A 9765-nucleotide genomic window follows, 5' to 3' on the forward strand; every position below is an offset into this window, starting at 1 on the left:
TGAAAATCTTCAGAAACCAAGAGTTTCCCAAGTGACCTGAGCCCTCACTGGCATGCTGAAGGCTGGCACCATCCTTGGCCTGAGTGCTGGCCTCACATAGGCTTTTTCTTTATCTCCATATTGGTTTTTTCCCTTCTCTAGGTGGGTTAGAACTTTAGCTCATGCCTAAAGACTGCATCTGGGTGTCTCTAGCCCAGGGAAAGACAAAGACCGCTTTCAAAGTACAAGTCTTAGTAAAATCTAATCTCAACATTCCTACGCTAGACATACCTTTTTTTTTTTTTTTTTTTTTTTTTTTGCGCCTGACTTCAATAGCATTGTTGGTCATTCAGGTGTCAGAGATCATGTTAGATAAACACTGTTTGCTGTGTTTAATTAGGAGGGCAAAAGATAGAGTAGCTTGGACTTGAGCAGAAAGAAGAGCAGGAATAAGGGGAGCTATGAGCCCCGACATGTTCCCTGACATGTGTGATGTGGCAGCTAAGGCAGGACAATCAGTTCTGCCAGCTCCTACGGGCATCCCACCCCCATAGCAATTCTGACAAGTCCTATCATTTTTCTAACCTGCGGTTCTCTGCTGCCTGGAGATAATAAGTGCAAATTTAATAGGATGCTCATTGAAAATTAAATAACAACAAAATGTCAAATGCTTTCTCTAGTACTAAGCACATAGTATTTGACACTAGTACTTTTGAATTGTAGATATTGTTTTATTGTTGCCTTTTTTTTTTTTTCAGTTAAGATTCTCAAGAGAGGCAAGCAGCCAAGGAGAAAAGATGATTAACAGCTTCCAGGGGACCCACGCTGAAGTGGTAAAGCTGGAGTGACCCCTTGCTGGGGCACAGATGTGCAAGCCTCCAGATGTTCACACTGGACGAGTTTTCTGCAGAACGAAGGCGCTGAAACCCAAACAGGGTCTGGGAAAGTTGTACAAGCACAAAGTCAGTCAAGAGTGCAGGCACTGGTCTTAAATCAACTGCAAATAAAAGCCGCTGTAACCTGGACCTCTTGCTTCGGGAGTTTCTCCACTTCGTACAACGGAGTAGGAAAAGGAGGAGAAGTGAGGAGAACGGAGGGCAGGAGAAGAAAGGAGAGGAGGAAGAAGAGAGAGACAGAAGGAGGAGGGAGGGAGGAGGGGAGATTCTTTAAACACTCCTCCCCCAACTTCCTGCCTCCCTGGGGAGGGGAGACTCAACCCTTGGCCAGCAGCCATGAGAGGTCTCACAGGGATGCCTTGTGTCTGAGCTGCCATGGGCAGCCAAGGAGCATCGCTTTTGGTCCTAGGGGAAGCCATCCCTTGAGGAGGCTGCAGTGTGTCCACACACATTGTTCAATGAGGGCAGTAGCTCACACACATGGAGGATCACGAGGAACGACAGAGGCTGAGTCTAACCCCAGGGCTATTTTAGGCCAGACCCAGAACTGGAGTCATTGGAGGTTTTGTTTATGTAACATCTGCACAAGGCCCTTTGGAGCAAATAACCAGGGCCTCCGGGCCTGCGCTCCCTCGTCAAGCAGGGGCGTGGCTTCCAGCTTCCTGTTGCTCTTGGCGCAGCTTCCCTGCTGTTGTGGCTCCTCTCAGGGAGCTGTTTGCTGCCTTATAGCTAGCTCCCTTTCTAGGGTCAGGATGGTCAAAGCCGTAAGTAGCCATAAAGCTAGAAGACGTGGTACCTCAGGCACTACGCTCCAGAGAGTTGGCTTCTGATTCCAGGGTTTCCTGACATCCTCCTGTCCCGTGGTGCCCAACCTTAGCTGAGCAGCTTTCATGACAGGTCTAGGATGCTAGACAAAGAATTCTGTTCTGCATTCTGCAAGTAAAGATTGGAGTCCAGATCCATACCTGACCTTTGTTGTCTGGAACTGCTTAATCCAGAAGTTAGTTTTTACTTGAAACGTGTATGAACGCAGCGATGATTGGCTTCAGTACCTAGAGGGTACCCAAATGTAAGGATGCTCAAGTGCCTCATATGAAATGGACAGTGTTTGCATAAAACCCACACAATCTCTTGACTACCTGTATGTAGCACAGGATACAATGTAAGTGCTGTTATATTGCTTAGGGGAAAATGACCAGAAAAAAAAAAAAATAAAGACTGTGCGTGTTCAGAACAGACGCAGTTGTTTCTCATAAACATTTTGTCTGTGGGTGATTGACTCTAAGAAAGCAGAACAGACATATACAGAGGGTGACTACAAATATAATAGTACATGCCAGTTTTCTTTCAGGCCTTCTCAAGGGGCATCAAGAAGGTAGCTTTTCAAAATTCAGAGAATATCGTTACTTTGTACTTTATCATGGACTCTCTGTGTGCATGTCTCTGTGTGTGACAATTTTCTATACACATATAAATATATATGTGTATGTGTATATACATATAATGCATTTTAATTCACCCCTGCCACACACTCTCTTTTTGTCCCTCCCTTGCTGAACTCCAGATTCCTCCCAACCAGTCCCTCTACTACTTTCCTGTCATATTTTTCTTTTCTTATTTTCTCTTCCTACCCTAACTTGTTGCTCACTGAGTCTAATTAGTATTGTTGACATGAGCACGGATTGGGAAGGCATTTAGCAAAGTTTGGGCAACCCACCTGTGGCCAGGAGGAAAATGACTTCCCCTCCCCTAATAGCCTGTTAACTGACAAGAGCTCCTTGAGGAAGGGTAGGCCTCGTGAGCCCCTCCCCTACCAATGGCAGAACGTTGATGCGCTCTTTCGCAGCTACCACAGCTGCTGTGAGCTTATGAGTGCGATGGCCATGTCATCCTGAAGGTAGCACTTCACGTCACTCTTCCTCATCTTCTGACTCATATTTTCTTCTATTCCCTCTTCTGTGATGTTCTTTGGGCCTTGAAAGGAGAAATATAGATATTTCACTTAGAGCTGAATATTCAGAGTCATATATTCTTAGCACTTTGGCCTGTTGAGTCTCTGTCTGACCTGCTGTGGGAGGGCGGGGGGAAGGTGACTCCTCTGCCCAAGGCTAAGAACAGCATTATTCTATGGGTATAAAAATAAGTATTTAGGAAGCAACCTGTTCATTTAACAAAACAATTGTTGTTGATTCTCTGATAGGGTGTTGGCCTTCCCCCGCCATGGGCTTTTGACCAGGCTTACAGCATAGGACGTGAGTCCTCTCTTTCTGAGGACCTCAACTTCAATCTCAAAGTGGTTGACCGTCCCTATAGCAGTCATGTTACTATTTTACAAATGGTCATAGCTTGCCTTGAAGTTTAGTATTATAGCAGGCAGGGTGCATAGGTAGGTAAGGCCATGGAAGATTTTTCTTCCCCAGCAGCCTGGCACAATAGCTTCTACTCCCATGAACACTAACTGGGAGGGACCAATTCTGTGTCTTATAACCAAAGCTTGCAATAAGGTTACATCTTTTTTTAAAAGTGTATCCATTGGGAAATATTAGAGTCCAGGGCTCTCTTATAAGTTTAAATGAGATTTACATTCACAAAAATCTTACAAATCTTAAACGGGCAACTTGATAAGCTCGATTAGCTTCATAGACATGATATAAATACCCAGATCAAGGTATAAAATATTTCCGCTCATGTCTCCTTTTGTCCCTGTAGGGTCAATAGCCACTACCCCCCCACCCCCACCCTCCAACCTACCTATATTAACGTGATAGGGTTGACAAAACAAAATGCCATCAACTGGAAGATTTAATCAACAAACAGATTTCTCACAACTCTGCAGAGTAGACATCCAGGAACAGGGTATGGCCCGGCTGGGGTCTGGCGAGGGCTCTTCCTGGCTTGCAGATGATTGCCTGTTGTGAGCACAAATATGCACAGGGAGAGGAAAAGGCAAGCTCTCAGATACTGCTAGAAGCGTGATAATCCTATTAAGCTGGGACTCTAACTTGCTGGGCTCCTTTCACCTTGACTACTTTCATCAGGACACCAGGAGACCAGTGGCTAGGACTCCAACACACGCATCTGTGTACACACATAGGAAACAGTGCTGTTAGAACTCCCTACTGCGCCAGCCTGCGGCTGCAGCTACTACCTCACTTGGAAGAAACCCGTCAAAGGAGACTAGATAAGTAAGCATAGACACACTCATTCAATAGACTACGCTGTCTTAGCAGAAAGGAGTGGGTTACCCATGACCACATGGGGGTTACCCATGCCAACATACGTGCACGTGCCTGGATCAGTTCCCATGGCCACATCTGTTTCCATGGCCACATCTGTATCCATGCCCACACCTGTGCCCATGTCCACATCTGTGCCCATTTCTACATCTGTTCCCATGCCACATCTGTGCCCATGTCCACTCTGTATTCATGCCCATATCTGTACCCATGCCACATCTTTAGCCATGCCCACATATGTGTCCACACCCCACATCTGTGCCTGTGCCCATATCCATACCCATGTGAGTTTTTCCTTGAGCAGGATATGAATGAAGTATCTGCCAATTGTTCCTATTAGGAACGACTTTAATTTTTTCCTCATGTTTGAAGGCAAATGTTCAAGCCTCCAGGACCCTGCCTAACTGCTGATAATCTTCTCTTCAAGGGTAGAGAAAGGTGCCAGCTCCCTTGCAGGACTGCTTCCCAGCAGATCCTGATTAATGTGAAGCATAGTTTTCTTAGGGGAAGAACTCAACTTTGATTTTGGACTCTCTTATTCTTACTGAAACCCAATAGACTAGCCAGTTGACCAAGGAAAAACAGTTGTTTCAAATTAGGTGTAATTTTGAATTAAGCCAACATTGGCTTAATGCAGTTCAACTTAGATATTTTCCTCCACACGAGATGTTTCCCTAAGTCCTACAAAGATCAAAATTAGGTCTCACGCTTTGTAAAACATCAAAACAAGCTTGTTTTTGACAGTTGTACTGCCAGTTCACCGGGTTGAGAGGAGAGGCTTTTTATAAACATCATTTCTGTTGGGATAGGGAGTCTCCATTCACTCAGATAATAGATTTGGAAACCAAAGCAGTGAAGACATGAGCGTTCCACAGACAAGCCAAACTGCTTGCAGATCTGTAAGCTGTGCCGTTACCCCAGGCAGTGCATGGCTCTCCCTTCGCAGACGCTCCATTCTGGTTTGGGAAAGTCTGCTTTCTGTACAGGGGTCTCCCTCACCCGATACTCCTGTTTTCAGCTAAAGAATATGAAATGAGTCAGAAACAAAGAAGCCTGAGACACATGAGGACGAGCTAGCCATCAGAGAGCTAGCTCAAGTGCTAGATCTTTCTGGCCTGGCCAAATGACTAGAGGCAAGTTACTTCATGAGATCTGCCGTTCAGAAAACGGGTACAGTAATACTGACCTCTGGGCATTTAGTAAGAGTCCAGAAACGTACCCGTGGGATGTTAGAATAAAACGCTCCCCCCATTTAATAAATATCTGTGATGTGTCAGACGCTTTATCAATGGGAACATAATATAGACAAATGATTGCCGCCCCCTCCCGCCCCGCCCCACTCCTCCCTGGGAGCTCATGGTTGATAAGTAATCACCACTCTAATGAGCAAGTAAGAAGATGCTCCACCTAACTTATCATCAGGGAAATGCAGTAAAACCCACAAAGGTATAGGATACTGCCTCACACACTTTAGAAAGGTCTACTGTCAAAAACAAAGAAACAAACAACCCAGGAGATAAGATGCTGAGGGCATGGAGAAAGTGGGACCCTGACATACTGCTGGTGGTAATGTAAAATGGGGTGGCTGTTACAGAAAATAATATGGAGGTTCAACAAAACATTGAAATTAAAAAAAAAAAAAAAGAATCACCACACAGCAATTTTACTTGTGGGTATCTATCCAAAACAATTGAAATCAAGACCCCAAAGAGAACCTAGCATCCCTGTGCTCACTGTGGCATTACTGACGGTCGCTAAGAGGTGGAAGGCGCCCAAATGTTCATCAACAGATGAGCAGAGAAGGAAAATATTATATACAATTGAGCCTTTAAGGAATGATTGATTTTTGGTGTATTTGTGTGCGCCCATGCATGCTCGTGCCCAAGGAGGCCAGAAGAGGGCATTAAATGCCCCAAGCTGGAATTTCAGGTCATGGTAATCACCCTGTGGTGTGGGTGCTCTTACAGCCGAGCCACCTCTCCAGTCCCACAGCTCAGCTTTTGAAAAAGAAGGAAACATTGCCGCTTGTGAGGACCTACGTAACTCAGAGGATCGGGCAGTGGTTTGGGAGATGTAGGGCCTCCGTACATTTGAATGCTTGGTTCCCAGTTGAACTGCTTGGAAGAACGAAGAGATGTGAACCTTGTTGAAGGAGGTGTGTCACTGGGAGGTGGACTTCGAGGTTTCAAAAGCCCAGGCCAGGTCCATTCTTTATGCTCTCAGCTGCTGCTCCAACATCACGCCTGCCCAGTGCCATGCTCCCACCAAGATGGTTATAGAATAATCCTCAGAAACTGTAAGCAAGCACCCAATTAAATGCTTTCTTTTATAAGGAGTCTTGTTCATGGTGTTTTATCACAACAGTAGTACATAACTAAGGTAGGACAGCATGTCTAAAATGACCATGAGCACACAAGCAGAGGGTAGAGTAGTAGTTGAGAGATCTGGGAAAGGGGCGAGAGAAAAATGGAATGAGTTTTGACTGCAGGATGATGGTGTTCTAAACACCTGCTGTGTGATGTGGTCCCTCTGTACAGAGCATCCTTAAATATCTGTTAACATTACTCTTGTAGTATGGGAGATCCATCCCTGCCTATTGTCTGCCCTTAGGTGACATAAGCAAGGGAGAGATGCCCCGGCCCTTTTCCCCTTGCCACCAATGGTGGGCAGGAGAGCTGGCCCCGAAGTCAGCAGAGCGGGAGAGCAGGCCCTGCACCTAACCTGGGCAGCAGAGAAGAGCTGGCCCTGGATGTGGGAATTCCCCATGAGCCAGCCCTGAGGGCATGAGTGTGGGAGAGCTGGCCCTGCCTCTTATCTGCTAGATGTTGGCACAGATGAGCAGGAGATGGGCCCCAGTCATCTGTAGCAGGCAGGAGACAAGCCCCTGGGTCATGAGGGTGGGCGAATTGGCCATGTCCCTCACTGGCTGCAACATCTGGGAGAGTGTGTCCTGCACCTCGCCTGAAGAACAGGGTAGAGCTGCCTTGGTGGGGAAGGGGGTGGCTGGTGAGCCATCCCTGAGGGCGTGAGAATGGAAGAGCCAACAGGCTGACCAGCTCAGACATCTTTCAGGCCCAGATCCAGGGCTTTGAATTGGTCTACCCCAACATCTACCCCATCAATGGATGAACTGCTGAGCGCATAAATGGGCTGGTCCTACAGGTCCAAAACTATATAATCTCCATGAAAATAGGGCAACAACAGGATAGCCTAGAGGAGTCCCAGTGAGGTTCCAGTATATCTATACTAGCAGAAGACAGAAGCCTCGTTCCAGACTAAGGAGTCATTGCAATCAACATTTGCAATCAAAGAAGTGTGTGTGTGTGTGTGTGGGGGGGTATTCTGTGGGAAACTGACACATGACAACTTCCACAATGAGGTTTTTGTTTTCTCTGTTGGGGAAGATTGTAAGTGTGGGTGTGAGGGGAGGGGAAGATGAGTGAGATTGGGGTGCATGATGTGAAATCCACAAAGAACCAATAAAGAAACTTTTTTTAAAAAAAGATTTCTCTCATGTTAGTTATTCTTGCTGCAATTAGAAAAGATAAATACTTTAAATTTAGATTGTGGTAATGTTTACATACTTCTAAAAGTTTAATAAAATGCATTCAGTTATGGGTTTTGAGTGGGTTTGTGATATATAACTTATGCTACAATTAAGATGTTTTATAAGCAGTCATCATTAATTTAGTGGCCCCTTTTGTTAAAGTCTTTATTGTCACTCTTCCCTCTGTTGTTTACCATCAGCATGACTAAATAACTGTTAAGAAGCAACTATAGGAGAAAGAATATAATTTGGCTCATGATTTGAGAGGGTTCAGCTCCCGGCAGTGGGAAGGCTAACTCACCTCAGCAGTCAGAGAGCACAGAGGCTGAGGAGGAAGCAAGCTCCTGCCATGACCCTCAAAGCGTGCACCGTCAGTCACCCATCTCCTCCAACTGGGCTCCACCTTCCCAAAGGCTACACAGCCTCTCACCATGGCACTGCTAACTACGGATTAACTGTTCAAATACATAAACCTGGGAGGGACATTCTACCTCCAAACCCTAACACCCTCCCAACCCATCCTTTGCTTTCTTCACTTTCCTTCACAACCATCTTCTGGAACAATATACCTTGTCTTTTCTATATACTGAGCTCTAAGATGCAAGATTTTTTTCCCCCCACTTTAGCACTCATGACACTGATATGCACTCTGTAGCTAGAAGCAACTACTTAGCAGTGTTTTGTTTTGTTTTCCTTAATGGTACATAGAATTATAGTATGTCTTCTGTCACTGTCATTTTAGAGATAACAAGTTATAGCACTGTGATATTGCTTCTTATTTATTTTCCCCTCTAGAATATCTCCTCCTCAAGACAAAGGAATCTTGATTTTGTTTGTTGCTACACTCCCACCACCTAGAATAGTACCCATAGTAGGTCCTCAACAAACATTTAAAGAAAGAAGGAATAAATGAATGAATGAACACATGACATGTCTATTGTCAATTGACCGATAATGAAACAAGTGAATGGTTTAATGAAAAAGAAGCCTTTTTTTCTCACCTCTTCTGTTCCCAAGATACTGGGAAGGTAACCCTCCTGATGAAAAGCCTTGTTGGAGACTCCTCTACTCATCCTCCGGTTAAGGGAAGCTGGATGGAGTTCACTGTGGAACATGTAGGCAATGTGCACAGGGCTTTGGTTCAGTCCCAGCACTGAGAAAAAATAAAACAAAATAAGCAAAAATTTAAAAAATTACAGTAACCCTGAACCTGGGCTTTTGGGTTAAGTAGCAACCCTGTAGCTACTTAATTGGATTTTTTTTTCTTACCTTCCTAAACCACCCCTACCCCTTAAAATCTCCCAACACTAGGTAGGAGTGAAAGAAAATTAGAGGGGAAAGTGTGCCTTAGACTACCTGCTGATCAGGGGCATTGAGTTCCTTGAGGCAAATTTGATCTTTATTATCAGAATATCTTCAAGTAGCAATCAATCCAGGAAACAGCAACCAGCAACAGAAGCAAACAGCAGCAGCAGCAGCAACAGGAGCAAACAGTAACCAACAATAGCAGCAACAACAAGAGCAGCAGCAGCAGCAACAGGAGCTGCACTCTTGAGGCTCTGGCTTTGTTGCACCAATTTGAATTCCAAACGTAAACTATCTTCAGCTGGCAAAATCACACTGCTGCCAGAGCACCAGACAAATCATAGTTAGCTGCTGTGGTCAATCTGAAGCAGCTCTATATCCCACACCTGGATTAAAACAAAAACATATCCATATAACATTTCTGTGTTTCTAAAGAAACCAAAATTCTCGCTACCCAACCTGGAAGAAACATCCCTATGGGCAGTTCTCATGGTTAGCTCAGCCCCAGCAGCTGTTGTCCAGGAAGCCTTACCACCGGCACAACAACCCATTCATTCATTCAGCAAATGTTCCAGAGACCCTGAAGTTGCTCTGCCCTGTAGTTTAAGTGTCTGCCCTGGTCCCAGGAGGTCCAGCAATATCTCAAGCACATCTTAAGGATGCAGGTTCACCTGCCCTCAAACATAGAGGCCCCCAAGAGCAGCCACCTCCTGCTTCTGATTTTTTTTTTTTTTTTTGAGGAGCCGGAGGGTGGATAGGAGAGCAAGTATTGTCTCTGACAGTCTTGGGGCCCAGTGTCAGG

General features: G+C 45.3%; 1 long non-coding RNA gene across 1 annotated transcript; it reads right to left on the reverse strand.

Annotated features, from left to right (window-relative positions):
- Nucleotides 1-2106: 2106 nt before the first annotated feature.
- On the reverse strand, nucleotides 2107-9178 carry LOC129685818 (uncharacterized). Its single transcript, XR_008721546.1, has 4 exons — nucleotides 9015-9178; nucleotides 8660-8811; nucleotides 3627-3784; nucleotides 2107-2849 (listed from the first exon to the last, which is right to left on the reverse strand). It is a non-coding gene; the product is annotated as an uncharacterized LOC129685818 (long non-coding RNA).
- Between the last annotated feature and the right edge of the window lie 587 nt (nucleotides 9179-9765).

This window comes from Psammomys obesus, unplaced genomic scaffold (assembly GCF_907164565.1).
Source record: "Psammomys obesus unplaced genomic scaffold, mPsaObe1.curated_primary_1811, whole genome shotgun sequence".
Classification (NCBI taxonomy): Eukaryota; Metazoa; Chordata; class Mammalia; order Rodentia; family Muridae; genus Psammomys; species Psammomys obesus.